At 43.9% G+C, this 16,012-nt stretch overlaps 1 non-coding gene across 1 annotated transcript; it reads left to right on the forward strand.

Moving 5' to 3' along the window:
- The first annotated feature begins 2,507 nt into the window (after nucleotides 1–2,507).
- Nucleotides 2,508–2,646, forward strand: LOC114808625. Its single transcript, XR_003756469.1, has one exon. It is a non-coding gene; the product is annotated as a small nucleolar RNA SNORA7 (small nucleolar RNA).
- The last annotated feature ends 13,366 nt before the right edge of the window (nucleotides 2,647–16,012 follow it).

The raw sequence follows: 16,012 nt of genomic DNA on the forward strand, positions 1-16,012 counted from the left end.
GCTCAATAAATACCATTGAATGAATGAATGAATGAACGTGAGGCTCACAGTTAATCCCCATTTTACAGATGAGGTACCTGAGGCACAGAGAAGTTAAGTGACTTGCCCACAGTCGCACAGCTGACAAGTGGCAGAGCTGGGATTCGAACTCATGACCTCTGAGTGTTGTACTCTCCCAAGAGCTTAGTACAGTGCTCTGCACACAGTAAGCCCTCAATAAATATGATTGAATGAATGAAAAAGGGTGGAAAACTCAAAATGCCACCACAAATGGAGTAAAGGTGGAAAATCCAAAATGCCACCCACCTGGGGTCAGGAGAGCTGCCCCATCCATTGACATTCAGAAAGTGGGTCCAGCAGCTAGAGTCTTTGCAACTGGGGTGATACCCTCATGCAATGGACAGGAATGGATCTGGAGTGCCACCTGGATATTTACCAAATATGGGGAGCTCAAACAGATCCCAGTGAGTTTGGGATGGTGGAGTAAGTACTCCCATTCACATTGTCCCTAACCAACTGTGCATGACTTTCTCCACCCTGCACTGTAATAATTTATTTTATAAGAAACAGATGTCATTTTTATAGTTCATTGTATATTTAACGCACTAGTTAGAATCCAGTTAATTGTCCTCAGTGGGAATTTTCCTGGAATCAGAGAGGAAGAGAGTTTGGTCTTTACACAAGAGCAAGCAACTCAATCACCCCACATTTTCAGTTATTGGCCCCAATTTTCTGGCTAGCAAGACTCTGCATGGTGTATTTTCTTTGAATTATCATGGAGAACAAGTGCCAGTCCTGAGAAAATATCCTCTTTTTCTAGCAACCTCCTAAAATGAGGACTACATATTCTTGATCTGTGCCTGGGAAGTAAAGGAAGAAGGGTAGAAACCCAGGAGTCTAGGTATTCCATTCCTGGCACTTCACTGGCTAAACGCTCCTCTTGGCAAGCAAGTATGGTGGTCTGGGACCAGAAATTTTAAAATGTCAAATCCAGTTTTCTAAACCGTGGTTTCATGTAAAATGAGTCTCAGTGCTCAAACTGGCCAGGAAACAAATGACTCTATAAAAATGACCCACAAGTTAACTACCTGCTCACAGATGACCCTCCTGGTGCTGAGGAAGTGAACCCTGACTCCTGAAGAGGACAAACTGAGCCTGAGGAACAAAAGAGAGGAAATAAGGTTAAATAATTGGAAAATAATTATCCATCTGTGATGTTGAGGGAGGAGGCCAAAAACAGTTGCAGTGTTCTGAAAAGCATTGACTTGATCTTTCTGGCTCTTTCCTGAGGAAATTATTCATGAAAGATGCTCTCTGTATTCATTAGGCTAATCTGGGATTGGGTGAATCTGATCATCATCACCATCATCCAAATTGTATTTCACAGCAGATGAATTGGAGGGACAAGAGAATGGTGACCCCACAGGAATTTTTTGACCAAACTGATAAATTAGATGTAAGAAAATCACCTGCACTGGATGACATTTAAATAAGAGTTCTGAAAGAAATTGGAAGGGAAGTTACCGAATTACTGGCAGGAGTATATTACCTATCATTACAAATGGCAAAGGGGATTGGCAGTTTGCCAGTGTAGCGCCCATCTACAAGAATGGTTCCAAAGGTGATCTTGGAAATTATAGATGGTGCATTTCCCTCTATACCTGGCAAAAAGTAGAATCAATAATTAACTTTAGGATCAGTGAGTGTTTAAAAAAAGTACCAAGTGTTAGGAGGAATCACAACAGGGCTTATGTAAGGAAAAATTCTCTCTCATTAATTTGCTGGATTTTTCTTGATGGTCAGAAAGCATGTGAATAGAGGGAAACCAATCATCATAATATATTTAGATTTTTCAAAAGGCCAATACCAAAGACTGAATAATTATGGAGTCAGGGGATTATCTGTCATGGATGGAAAACTGCATAAAAAGTGGGAAACAAAGGGCAGGGAGAAATGACTATTCAGGAAGAATTGTAAATGGTGGGGTCTCTAGGGATCAGTGCTAGGACTTATTTTATTATTATTATATTAAGCACTTACTATGTGTTAGGCACTGTTCTAAGCACTGGGGTAGATACAAGTTAATCAGGTCAGACACAGTCCCTGTTCCACGTGGGGCTGACAAGCCTAAGTAGAAGAGACTTGTTTCCCACGTTCATAAATGATCTGGAAGAAGGTGTGTGCCGCTCTATCTCCAGGTTTACAGATAACACGAAACTCTTCTCGATGACGAAATGCCATGTAAATGGTAATAAACAGCATGAGGATTTCATAAAGGGAGTGGGATGAAAAATGGCAAATGAACTTCAGTGTAAGTGCAAGATAATTCAGCAAGAGAAAAATAATGTGAATTACAACTGACTGATGATGGACTTGGGGCTATCATTCCCTACTAATGAAAGAGATCTCCAAATCACCATTGATTATAGAAATAATAATAGTTGTGCTATTTCTTAAGTGCTTACCATGTGCCATGCATTGTATTAAGAGGCGGAGTAGATGAAAGACCCCTCTCAGGATGGCACCTGGAGAGTTTCCAGTACTCTACCAGTCTCGACTATGGGAGGGAGAGTCAAGCAGAGGCATACCCCATTCCATTCCTAGCTTGGGCAGTGGCTAGCGAATGGAAGGCAATCTGCTACAGGACAAAACTTACCTGTGCTGGGTAGCAGCAGCTTGGGAGGGAATCGAGGGCGGAGACTGAAGTTTACTGCATGAAAAGTGGTGATGGTAAACCGCTTCCGTATTTTTACCAGGGAAATTCTATGGATACAGTACCAGAAAGATTGCAGATGGAGGTGGGGCGTTCTGGGAGAGGTGTCCATAGTGTTGCTATGGGTTGGAGGTGACTTGACAGCATAAGAGAAGACAAGACAAGCTTTTAGTACTATGCTCTGCACACAGTAACTGCTCCATGAATGCCACTGAGCGGTAGATGGTTTTAGAAGGGGAATGGAGAGACATGATTTGGTAAAATGTGAACAGGAAGGGCATGAGCAAATAATTGGCAGAGTGGAGAGCGCATGGTGGGATGGAGTGGGGGACGGGGCAGCAAGGTATGAGACAGTCAGCTGGGGTAGATACTGAGCCTGGCCCCGATAGGTAGCATATATGGCCCAGTGGAAAGAGCATGGGCCTGGGAGTTGGAAGACCTGGGTTCTAATCCTGACTCTGCCAATCACTAGCTGTGTGGCCTTGGGCAAGTCACTTCACTTCTCTGTGCCTCGGTTTCCTCAACTGTAAAATTCAATTCAGTACCTGTTCTCCCTCTTAAGATTGTGAGCCCCATGCGGGACAGGGACAGTGTCCAACCTAATTGACTTGTACCTTTCCCTAGCACTTAGAACAGTGTTTGACACATAGTAAGCACCTAAGTACCATAAAACAAACAAATAATCAATCAGTCAATACCTCAATAGTATTTATTGAGCACTTACTGTGTGCAAAGGACTGTACAAAGAGCTTGGGAGAGTACAATACAATAGAGCTGGTAGACGGATTCCCTGCCCATAATCAGTAATATTGAGCACTTACTATGAGCAGAGCACTGTACTAAGTACTTGGGAGAGTATGATACAACAGAATTAGCAGACACGTTCCCTGCTCATAACGAGCTTAAAGTCTAGATGGGGAGACAGACATTAATATGGATAAAAGACATTACTATGAATAAAGAGTCTAGAAGGGGAGACAGATATTAACATAAATAATTTATGGCTATGTACATATGGGCTGATGGGCTGAAGGTGTACCGAATGCCCAAAAGGTACAGATCCAAGTGCATAGATGAAACAGAAGGGAGAGGGAGTCAGGGAAGAGAGGGTGTAATCGGGGAAGGGTTCTTGGAGGAGATGTGAGGCTTTCAAGGTGGGGAGATTGGTGGTCTGGAGAATATGGACTGAGAAGGGTGTTCCAGGCCAGAGGGAGGCTGTGGGAAAGGGGTTGACTGTGAGCTAGACGAGATCAGAGTACACTGAGCAAGCTGGCTTTAGAGGAACGAAGTGTGCAGGGTGAGTTGTGGTAGGAGATGGGTGATGTAAAGTAGGAAGGGGAGAGCTGATTAAATGCTTTACAGCCCATGGTAAGGTGTTTATTTGATGCAGAAATGGGTGGGTAACCACTGGAGGTTCTTGAGAAGTAGAGAGTTGTTGACTGATTGTTGTTTTTTTCTGTTGTTGTTGTTTGTTTTAGAAAAATGATCCAGGCATCAAAGTGAAGTATGAACTGGCCTGGGGGAGACAGGAAGCAGGGAGGTCAGCGAGAAGGCAGATGCAGTATCAAGGCAGGATAGGGTAAGTGCTTGGTTTAGCGTAGTAGCAGTTTGGAGAGGAAAGGGAGGATTTTAGCGGTCATAAAGGTAGAACCGATAGGATTTGGTGACAGATTGAATTATGTGGGTTGAATGAACGAGATGATTTGAGGACAATGTTAAATTTATGGGCTTGTGAGAGAGGGAAGATGATGGTATTGTCTCCAATGATGGGAAAATAGGGGAAAGGACGGGGTTTGGTTGGGAGGATAAGGAGCTGAACCTTCTGGCCTGGCCCTCTCTCCCTCCAATCCCCATCTCTCCCCCCTCTTCTAATGTGCATCAGTAATCTGCCATTTCAGAATCTAAACAGCTTGCTTAACAGAGCCAAAACTCCTCACCAAGGAATGCATCGAATACTCACTCCAACACTTTGGAGAGAAAAATGACATTGTGATACTTTCATCTTTTTTAAAAAAGAACAATGTCAGGAAAGATTTTTCTCAGAAATCTGTTTGTTCTGCAACCATGACCACAGAAAGGAAATGAAAGGGGTGTGACTTCCTTGGAATTTGGTAAGCACGTGATAGTATGTGCTACAAAGTGTATTTAATGCATATTGTGCAATTCTCTCACTAAGAAATATTTAACCAATCCCTCTACACACCAATTGTTTGGGGGTTCATGTGAGCACCCTCTGGTGGTTACCTTATCATTTCATACTTCTTTCCAAAAGATTGTATTCTGCAAAACACAGAAAAATGAAGTAACACAACATCTAATTTGTGAAATTCAGACAGTACTTGATTCGCTGTGATTTCATTGGGACAGGGAGATCTGGGCTAAGTGAAATTTACAGAGAACCCAAACTCTCAGTTCTGTCATTAGTTCCAAACTTTTCCCACTCCAAGTCTTTTTACAAGAGCTGCTACTAAGAAGCAACGTTGACTAGTTTGTTTTCTTCTCCTTTCCTCTCCCTGGCCCTGCACCCCCTCTGGTGGTGTTGTGAATAAATTGTGAAATAGCCACAAAGCAAAATACTGCTATAAAGGGGAGGGAAAAGAAGTCAGGTCAAACGTCTGGGTGGTTTTTCCACAATGCATTGGTGCATTTCATGCCTCAAAACGTTAATGAGTTGAAATCCTTTAAGATGATGTGATTAAATTAGAGGTTTTTAAGGGCTACCAATCCATTGTTTCATAGTTTAAATGACTAAGTCGCCCGATCATCCAAGCAGGGGGTGGCACCAGAGAAGAGAGAGGTGGAACTTTCTGTGAAGCTCTGTAGGAGGAAGAGATGGTCACTCAGGGAGAGGACTGTCCACTATGGCCATGCACACGCTCACAGTTTCTTCCAAACCCAAAGTGTGTGTGGGTGAAGGAGGATGCATGCATACACAGTTTCCACCGTGGTGGCAACTGGAGCAGGGAAAGCAGGAGAGCGTGTTTTCCTCTGCTGTCCCGGATCATTATCCAGGCCCCAGCACGGTCGCCAGAGCAGGGAAAGCAGGAAAGCACCTGCAGCTCCTCTCCAGACCCCAGACCCTGAAGGTCTGTAGCCGTCTGAAGTCCGTCATCGTGCAGGGTTCCGGAGCAGCATCCGGAAGGGGGAGAGCAGGAAGGGTGAGTTTGTGGATCCCCTTGTGTTTGCGTTCTTTTCATTTAAAAAAAAAAGACAATGAAAAATAAATCTGGGTTTGACTTTTCTTTTCTGTTTCCTGAATGGGCCCAAGAATCACCACCCACCCTGATAATCTACACCAGGCCCCTTATGTAGGGCCCCAGGCCAATGTCAAGATTGCATCTTATGCTTGGGATGGGGAAGGGCCATCATTTTGGATCTCACAACGTGTCTGAGGCAGCCACAGATGGGCAGATCAGCTCTCAAAATATTTGAGGGCAGGCAGCAGTGGTGAAAGAGTCTAGAGAAAGCTGTGCCTGGGACAGGAAAGTATCCTGATGCCTTTATTCTTACAGTAGAAGAAAGAGAAAGCAGATTAAGAAGGATCTTTTCTTTTAGCCTCCAAACTGAAGACCTAGCAGAGTAATAATAAATTGCTCATTATCCAGCTGTGTGATCAGTGGAGAAAATGCATTGATTGTATTGGAAAGGTTTCTAATTCGCCAAAATCCCTGACCCAATTTGAATATAATACTGTAGAATTTTAGCACTCCTTTGGCTCCTTTCATGATGATGCCAGAAAAAATGAGGTAACGAAACAAATCAGGAAAGTTACTCTGTCCTTTGAGAGATAGCCAGTGTGTGGCAACGGCTTGGCATCGAAATGAAGGTGTACAGGGAAATTGTGGCATCCAACTTGCTTTATGGCTGAAAGACCTGGACCTAATACAGATGAACTTGGGCCTTGGAAATAGAGGACTGGGTTCTAAGCCCATCTCTGCCATTTGCCTGCTGTGTGACCTTGGACAAATCACTTAACTCTTCTGGGCCTCAGTTCCCTCATCTGTAAAATGGGTATTCAAAACCTGCTCTCCCTTCTTCCAAGAGGAAGAGATGTGACATTCATCCGAGGTCCCATCTCCTCCGAGAGGCCTTCTCCAATTAAGCCTTTTTTCCCCCTCAGCTCGCTCTCTCTTCTGCATCATCTATGCCCTACCATCTGTGACCTTTGGACACTTGATATTCTCCCCACCTCCAATCCCACCGCACTTTTATGTACATATCTTTGAATTATATATAGTAAATACCTTATTCATATTAATGTCTGTCTCCCCTTCTAGACTATAAACTCTTTAGGGGCAGGGAATGTGACTGCTAATTCTGTTGTACTCTCCTAAGCACTTAGAACAGTGCTCTGCACATAATAACCACTCAAGAAATATGATTGATTACAATGTGAGCCCCTTGTGAGATCTGATGATCTTATTTTTTACCCCAGGGTTCAGTTACAGTGCTTGACTCATGGCGGGGAACCAATACCACAATTATTATCGTGCCTCATGGAGCTTTTAACGCAGCTCCAACAATGCCAACTACATGCAAGAATATCTAATGGTGAGTCAGGATCACAAATGAGGAGGTGCAGGAATGAATCAGACACAACAGTGCAAGGCTCAACACTTTAGTTGGGTGACACATGTTGGGAAGCATGTTGTTGGGAAGCAGCATGATTTTGTGGATAGAGCATGGGCCTGGGAGTCAGAAGGTCATGGGTCCTAATCCCATCTCTGCCACTTGTCTGCTGTGTGACCTTGGGCAAGTCATTTCACTTCTCTGTGCCTCAGTTACCTCATCTGTAAAATGGGGATTGAGACTGTGAGGCCCATGTGGGACAGGGACTGTATCCAACCCAATTTGCTTGTATCCACCCCAGCACTTAGTACAGTGCCTCGCAGATAAGTGCTTAACAAATATCATAATTATTATTACTATTATTATTTTTATTACATGCAAGGAGAATGGACCACAGAGACATTGGTACATGTGAGAAGAATGGACCACAGCAAGATACCTAAATGGCTATTTTATAAGTGGACAGAATAGGTGCCTTTAAAGGCACCATGAAACAAACCTCAAAGATGCAAACAGTTAGCAGACAGCAGCAGAAGACAAGTAAGTCTGGGATTCAGCAATCAGAAATCAGGTGACAATCTTGGAGCAGAGGCTTTGGGAGGCTGGGACACACTTACAGAGAGAGGGAGAGAGAGAGAGAAAGAGCATCAGATAACAAGATGAAGAATGGATTGTCAGTCATACATTAGTCTTATCAGTCAGGCTTACACATAGGTAAACATTTCACTATCACCATCATCTTCAAACTCGACTGCCAGATGTCTAATTAGAGATGTATTAAGTCTTCCATAACATGTGTGTTCATTATGCATTTTAGCTAGATTACCATTAGGGAATTGGGGAATGTTTTTCTGAACATCCAGCCCATTCGGATACAGAATAATGCAGTGTTGGAAGAAAGAGCTGTGTTCATATGTGCTCTACCTGATGTCTTAGTTCTATTTAGTGCTTTTATTGCCAAAGCACTTTCCCATCATTTATCTCAATTTAGTCTTCATAACACCTCTGCAAGGTAGGGAGAAGGGGCAGGTATTATTATCCCATTTTGCAGATGGAGAAACTGGGAAGTGGGGTTTTAAGTGACTTGCTCAAGGTGACCCACCAGGCAAGTGTTAGCTCCTTGAGGGCAGGGATTACATCTACCAATTCTATTGAATTGTACTTTCCCAAGTGCTTAGTACACTGCTCTTCATTCATTCATTCAATAGTATTTATTGAGCGCTTATTATGTGCAGAGCACTGTACTAAGCGCTTGGAATGTACAATTCGGCAACAGATAGAGACAATCCCTGCCCATTGACGGGCTTACAGTCTAATTCGGGGAGACAGACAGATAATAGCAATAAATGGAATCAAGGGGATGTACATCTCATTAACAAAATAAACAGGGTAATAAAAATATATACAAATGAACAGATGATTGACGGGCTTACAGTCTAATCGGGGGAGACAGACAGACAAAAACAATAGGAATAAATAGAATCAAGGGGATGTACATCTCATTAACAAAATAAATAGGGTAATAAAAATATATACAAATGAGCAGATGAGCACAGTGCTGAGGGGAGGGGAAGGGAGAGGGAGAGGAGCAGAGGGAAAGGGGTCGAAAGGGGGCTTAGCTGAGGGGAGGTGGGGGGGCAGAGAGGCAGCAGAGGGAGCAGAGGGAAAAGTGGAAGCTCAGTCTGGGAAGGCCTCTTGGAGGAGGTGAGCCCTCAGCAGGGCTTTGAAGAGGGAAAGAGAGTTAGTTTGGCGGAGGGGAGGAGGGAGGGCATTCCAGGACAGCGGGAGGACGTGGGCCAGGAGTCGATGGCGGGATACGCGAGAACAGGGGACGGTGAGGAGGTGGGTGGCAGAGGAGCGGCGCGTGCGGGGTGGGCAGGAGAAAGAGAGAAGGGAGGAGGGGGCAAGGGGATGGAGAGCCTTGAAGCCTAGAGTGAGAAGTTTTTGTTTCGTGCGGAGGTTGATAGGTAACCACTGGAGGTTTTTAAGAAGGGGAGTGACATGCCCAGAACGTTTCTGCAGGAAGATGATCCGGGCAGCGGAGTGAAGAATAGACTGGAGCGGGGAGAGACAGGAGGAAGGAAGATCAGAGAGAAGGCTGACACAATAATCCAGCAGGGATATTATGAGAGTCTTTATCAGTAAGATAGCCGTTTGGGTGGAGAGGAAAGGGCGGATCTTGGCGATATTACAGAGGTGAGACCGGCAGGTCTTGGTGACGACTTGGATGTGTGGGGTGAATGAGAGAGCCGAGTCAAGGATGACACCGAGGTTGTGGGCTTGAGAGATGGGAAGGATGGTCGTACTGTCCACAGTGATAGGGAAGTCAGGAAGAGGACAGGGCTTGGGAGGGAAGATAAGGAGCTCAGTTTGGGACATGTAGGGACTCAATCAATACCACTGATTCATAAGTAACAGAACTGATCACGAATCCAGGTCCTTCGACTTCCAGACGATTCTTTTTCCACTCCAGCACGCTGCCTATCCAGAGAAGCAGCATAGGCCAGTGGAAATCTGGATTCCAGTCCCGGCTCTATTACTTGCCCAATGTTTGTCAATCATTCAATCCATCATATTTATTGTACTTGGCGCTTGAGAGAGAACAAGACAACAGTATTGGTAGACATGTTCCCTGTTCAAAAGGAGCTTACAGTCTAGAGAGGGAGACAGACATATAAATTACAGAGATGTATATAAGTGCTCTGTCCTCGGGCAAGTCATTTCACTTCTTTGTACCTGAGTTTACTCATCTGTAAAATAAGGACACAATGCCTGTTCTCCCTCCCCCTTCGACTGTGAGCCCTATGTGAGGCAGCTACTGGGTCTGATCTAAGTGTATTGTATGGACCCTAACCATTAGAACAATGGTTGGCACATAGTAAGCACTTAACAAATACCACAATGATTATCATTATTTTTATTCTGCAAAAATACAACCTCCAAGTTATAAGAGAACTGGGTGAACTTCCTTTTTTGACTCCAGCCACACATGCTTTCCCCCACCTCCCAAGACCATTGATTCTAGGAAAAGGCCCTGGAATCGTTATTTCTTGTCACATGTTGAAAGATTCATCTGTTTATTTTTTTAGCCAAGCTCAATTTGCCCTTTTCAAGTTTCAGTAACACACGGTAAGTGCTCAATAAATACCACTGATGAGCATGACGATAGGAAGCAAGAGGAGAGATGGTTTCTGATCATGTCACTGTTAAACCTATGACATTTATAGAAAGGGTTCTTTTTTTTTTAATTCTAATTCCAGGTACTCAAGTTAAATACAGCCCAGGTTCTGGGAAAGTGTTATAAATAGCAGCCAGAGCAAAGAAGTTGCTACATGTTTACATTTTCATCCTTCTGCAATGCGTTCACTGAATCCTTTCAGGAGCAAAGCACTGGCTGAATATTGATCATCTCTGGCATGGCTGTGAGGAAGGAACAGAGACAGGAAACTGTCTTTTGCTTCATAGTATGTTCTCTGGCACCTACTGCAAGGCTTGGCACTCAATAAGTATCACTGATTGGTTTGATTGATGCATGCTTTATGATATAGCACAGGTACTCTCATTTGGCTATTAAGCACCATGAGACAGGTAAATGTTACTTGGGAAGTTCAGATTAGGAGACAGCCTAATGGCAGCAAAGGTGTCATTCAGTTGTATTTATTGAGCTCTTTACTGTGTGCAAAGCACTGTACTAAATGCTTGGGAGATTACAATATAACAATAAACAGACATACTCATTGCCCACAGTGAGCTTACAGCCCAGAGGGGGAGACAGACATTAATAAAAATAAATTAATTACAGATATGATAAATGAAAATTACAGATATGTCCACCTTCATTAGACTGTAAACACCTCATTGGCAGGCAAGACACCACTTCCCTGTTTTATACTTCCCAAGAGCTTAGTACAGTGCATTTCTACTACCCACAAACCCACATTTGGGGTATCCCTGGTTGAAGCACTAGACATGACCAACTGATAATCTGGGTACAACTGGGAGTAGAAAAGCTGTAGGTGAAAACAGGTTTAGTAGCCTCAACACAATTCTTGTCAAAATATCACCTTTGAGAAAGGCTTGATAAAAATTGGCAGGCACTGATCAGTGGGGCCCTAAGACAAGAATAGGAGGGGTGTTACTTGTCATCAAGTTGAAACCCTGATGCTTTTGGACTTCAAGACCTGCTTGAAGACCTGTCGAGACTGCAAGGCCTTCTTTATAAGCGGGGGTGGTGGGGCAGAGGAAGATTCCTAGAATTCCTGAAACATTACCTCTAAATTCAGAGCATTTTGGAAAAACCTCAACTCAGAAACCCCGAGTATGGTTTACGGGTTCAAGGAAAGTAGACTTCCTGCAGTTGAAACTGAACTCAGAAAAATCTTTATTTGCCAGAAACAGAGTACAGTACATGCTACCGGCTTCAGCACTGCACCTAGATAAAATCACTTGACCTTGATTAAACTTTTAGATGGTACATGAACATTGATCACGAAGGTGAGAAATAGGAAGGAAGCCATGGGAGTGCTATCTGGACATCTGAATTGGATTTCATCTAGGAAGCAGTATTTAAGAATAGGGTTCTGTTAGCTGAAGCAGTAAGTGGGTTGAAAATGCAAAAGAAATTGTGGGCATAGTTTCTCCCAGTCAGTAAAGGTTAAAACAAAACAAATTTAAGTAGAGATGACCTAGAACGTTAATGAATTAAATGACTGCTCCTCTAACTGTACCTTCGATGCCACTTAGTTTAAGGAAGAAATGTATTAAATTTCTAGTTATCACCTGACTCCCCCATGTCTGCTTTGCATGCAAAAACAAAAGGTCAATTTTGGTTTGCATTTCTGGAATGAACATACCTTTATTATAATAAATATTATTATCATTACCTTATTGTATTTCTTAAGTGCTAACTATGTGTCAAACACTGTTCTAAGTGCTGAGGTAGATACAAGATAGGTTGGACATATTTCCTGATCCACAAAGGGCTTACAGTGTAAGTAGGAGGGAGAGTGGGCATTGAATCCCCATTTTACAAATGAGGCAACTGAGGCACAGAGAAGTGAAGTGACTTGCCCAGAGTCACACAGCAGGTAAACGGTAAAGCCGGGATTAGACTCCAGGCCCTCTGACTCCCTGGTACACCGGTTCTTTATGTGGGGTTTGATCTTTGAGTGACAGGCATCACTGGATTCCTTATATGTAGAGCTTATTTCTGTAGTTTGCATCCATACTCAGAGGATGACTAACTAGTAAGAGAAGTCAGAAGTCCTTCAAATTTTAAAGAATGTAAAATAATACTAGTTGCTAGCCCCAGTGGGTCCATGCTGCAAAGCCACAATCAGTCTATCAATCAACGATATTTATGGAACTTTACTCTGTGCAGAGCACTTACTAAGCACTTGGAAGAGTACAAGGAGATACCTAGAAGCAGCTAAAAGCAGCTTTATTGTTCTCCCCCTGTAGACTGTGAGTTCGTTGGGGGCAGGGAATGTGTCTGATGCTATAGCAGCGTGGCTTAGTGGCAAGAGCCTGGGCCTGGGAGTCAGAGGTCGTGGGTTTTAATCCCAGTTCCGCCACTTGTCTGCTGTGTGGCCTTGGGCAAGTCACTTAACTTCTCTGTGCCTCAATTCCCTCATCTGTAAAATGGGTATTAAGACTGTGAGCCCTATGTGGGACATCCTGATGACCTTGTATATACCCCAGTGCTTAGAACAGTGCTTGGCACGTAGTAAGTGCTTAATAAATGCCATAACAATTAATAATAATTATATTGTACTCTCCTAAGCGCTTAGTACGGTGCTTTGCACACAGTAAGTGCTCAATAAATACAATTACTACTAATAATAATTAACCAGGAAGGGAAGCAGCATACTCTGAGAAGCGGTGGAAGCCTAGTGGAAGGAGCACAGACCTGGAAGACAGAGGACCTGGATATTAATCCTAGCTCCACCACATGTCTGCTGTGTGACCTTGGGCGAGTTACTTCACTTCTCTGGGTCGGTTTGCTTATCTGTACAACGGGGCTAAATCCTACTCCCTCCTACTTAGTCCGGTAGCCCCCTATGGGACATGGACTGTGTCCAACATGATTTTCTTGTATCTACCCTAGCGCTTAGTACAATGCATGGCACATAGTGCTTAACAAGTACCATTAAAAAAAAGGTTGTGGGAGAGAGCACCACATCAGTTGCGTGCCTGATGGCTACACCCTCCGTAAGTAGACACACTCACCCATCCATTGCTTGCCAGTGTTTCTGTTGGGTGTTTCCATTAAACCTCTCACCAAACATGTGTTTCTGGGGTTGGTTGGTCGGGTCGTGCTGTCTCATGCCAGATCTTCTTCTCTAATCTGTTAGGTAATGTTTCCTTGTGCTGGCCTCTGCCCCTTGACCCCGCGAGGTCTTTGTTGCCTCTGTAAGCTGCAAGCAAACCTCACTCTGTCGTGGCCCTTCCCTTATGCTATAAATCCAGCATCCTTATCCAGAGCCTTGAAGGAGTCTAGCTGTCTAAGCACCGGTGCCCTCTAAAACCCGGCATAGTTACAAACTACAAAGCATAGTCCAGCACATAGGGTCGCAAGCTTTGTTAGTGCATACCCCTTAGTTCCCACACATTTTATCACTGTTTCTCTAGTACCCCCACTTTACATAGCATACGTTCCCAATCCTTGTTAGTGCTTACAGTGCCAAATATTGGGGTAGATGAAAAAAATCGGGTCATGCACTAGTCGCTTTCCCACATAATGAGAATAATTATGGTTTCTGTTAAGCGCTTATTATGTTCCAGGCACTATTCTAAATGCTGGGGTAGATATAAGATAATCGGGTTGGACACAATCCCTGTCCCACACAGGACTGACAGTCAATCCCCATTTTACAGACGAGGGAACTGAGGCACAGAGAAGCAAAGTGACCTGCCCAAGGTCACAGAGCAGACAAGTGTCGGAGCCGGGATTGGAACCCATGACCTTCTGACTCCCAGGCCCAGGCTCTATCCGCTAGGCCATGCTGCTTGGATGACAGTCTAAAGAGGAGGGAGCACAGATGCTGAATCGCTATCTTACAGATGAGGAAACTGAGGTACAGTGTAGTTAGTGATTGGCCCAAGATCATAGAGCTTGCAAGTGGCAGAGCTGGGATTAGAATGCAGGTCTTTTGACTCCAGGCTGGGCACAGAGTAAGTGCTCAATACATCCCACGCATTGATTAATTTGGTTTTCCCCTCTGGTTTGTTCCTCTCCATATTACCTCGACGTGTGCAGCCTGTCCAACCCTTGAGTGGAGAATTGCCTTCTCAACTAGGAATGCGAGGCTTATCCGAGATACTCTGCTTTGGAAAGTTAGACCTGCCCGGCTCTCGAAGAGTTGTGCTTGAAAGGAACTTTGCCTCCATTATCAAATGATCATCTCTTGGGAACAATGTAAAACCATTACTGTCACTGACTAATAATTAATTGGGAAGCAGGTGAAATGATTGTGCTGAGTCATAAATGTAGTAATGGGTGCAATGCTGAGGGCTTAGATATTTATTTAGCAAATTGAAGCCATTGCATAAAGCAGCCTGGCCACTTTGGCTTGGAGACCTCATAATTTTCAGGTTGTCTCTTAAAATTCCCAGTTCTGTACTTGTTCCAGGGAGAGAGAAAATATAAGGCTATGTGGCTTTCTCACTGTATCTGAGTTGTCTGGCCAAAACAACCAGAAAATGGGGGAGGGGGCCTTTTATAGGACTCTTTCTCCCTACAATTTCTCTTAATGCTTGACAATACTCAAGAGTTTCAGGTTAGAGTTTGATCAGAGTTTGGATTTAATTCATCCTTTCTTATTCCTGAGTGCCCTATGTATTTCTTCTCCTGTGTGTATGTAAAACAAATGAACTTAGATCCATTTTGTGGGTCATGTTGTTAATTCAGGGATTTGAAGCTAAATGGCTCAAATGCATTAGAACAGTCATAAAGGTGACAGAACAGGATGCATGCCATTAGCTAGTTGAGTTTGGTGTAGTATTACTAGGGATGTTTTGTAAAACTCACCTCCTCCAAGAGGCCTTCCCAGACTGAGCTCCCCCCTTTGTCCCTCTGCTCCCTCTACCCCCCCTTCACCTCTCCGCAGCTAAACCCTCTTCTCCCCCCTTTTCTCTCTCCTCCTCCCCCTCTCCCCTCCCACCCCCTCAGCACTGTACTCGTCCGCTCGACTGTATATATCTTTATCACCCTATTTATTTTGTTTATTTTGTTTAATGAGATGTACATCACCCTGATTCTATTTAGTTGCCACTGTTTTTATGAGATGTTCTTCCCCTTGACTCTATTTATTGCCATTGTTTTTGTCTTTCTGTCTCCCCCGATTAGACTGTAAGCCCGTCAAATGGCAGGGACTGTCTCTATCTGTTGCCGACTTGTACATTCCAAGCTCTTAGTACAGTGCTCTGCACATAGTAAGCGTTCAATAAATACTATTGAATGAATGAATGAATGAATGTGGCCTAGTGGAAAAGGCACGGATTTGGAATTCAGAAGTCCCAATCCTGGCTCTGTCAATGGTCCGCTGTATGTATGACCTTGGGCAAGTCACTCACCTGCCGGTCTCACCTTCACAACATCGCCAGGATCCGCCCTTTCCTCTCCATCCAAACTGCTATCGTGCTGGTACAAGCTCTCACAATATCCCAACTGGATTATTATGTCAGTCTCCTCTCTGATCTCCCTTCCTCCTGTCTCACCCCACTCCAGTC

Source organism: Ornithorhynchus anatinus, chromosome X5 (assembly GCF_004115215.2).
Source record: "Ornithorhynchus anatinus isolate Pmale09 chromosome X5, mOrnAna1.pri.v4, whole genome shotgun sequence".
NCBI classification, from domain to species: Eukaryota; Metazoa; Chordata; class Mammalia; order Monotremata; family Ornithorhynchidae; genus Ornithorhynchus; species Ornithorhynchus anatinus.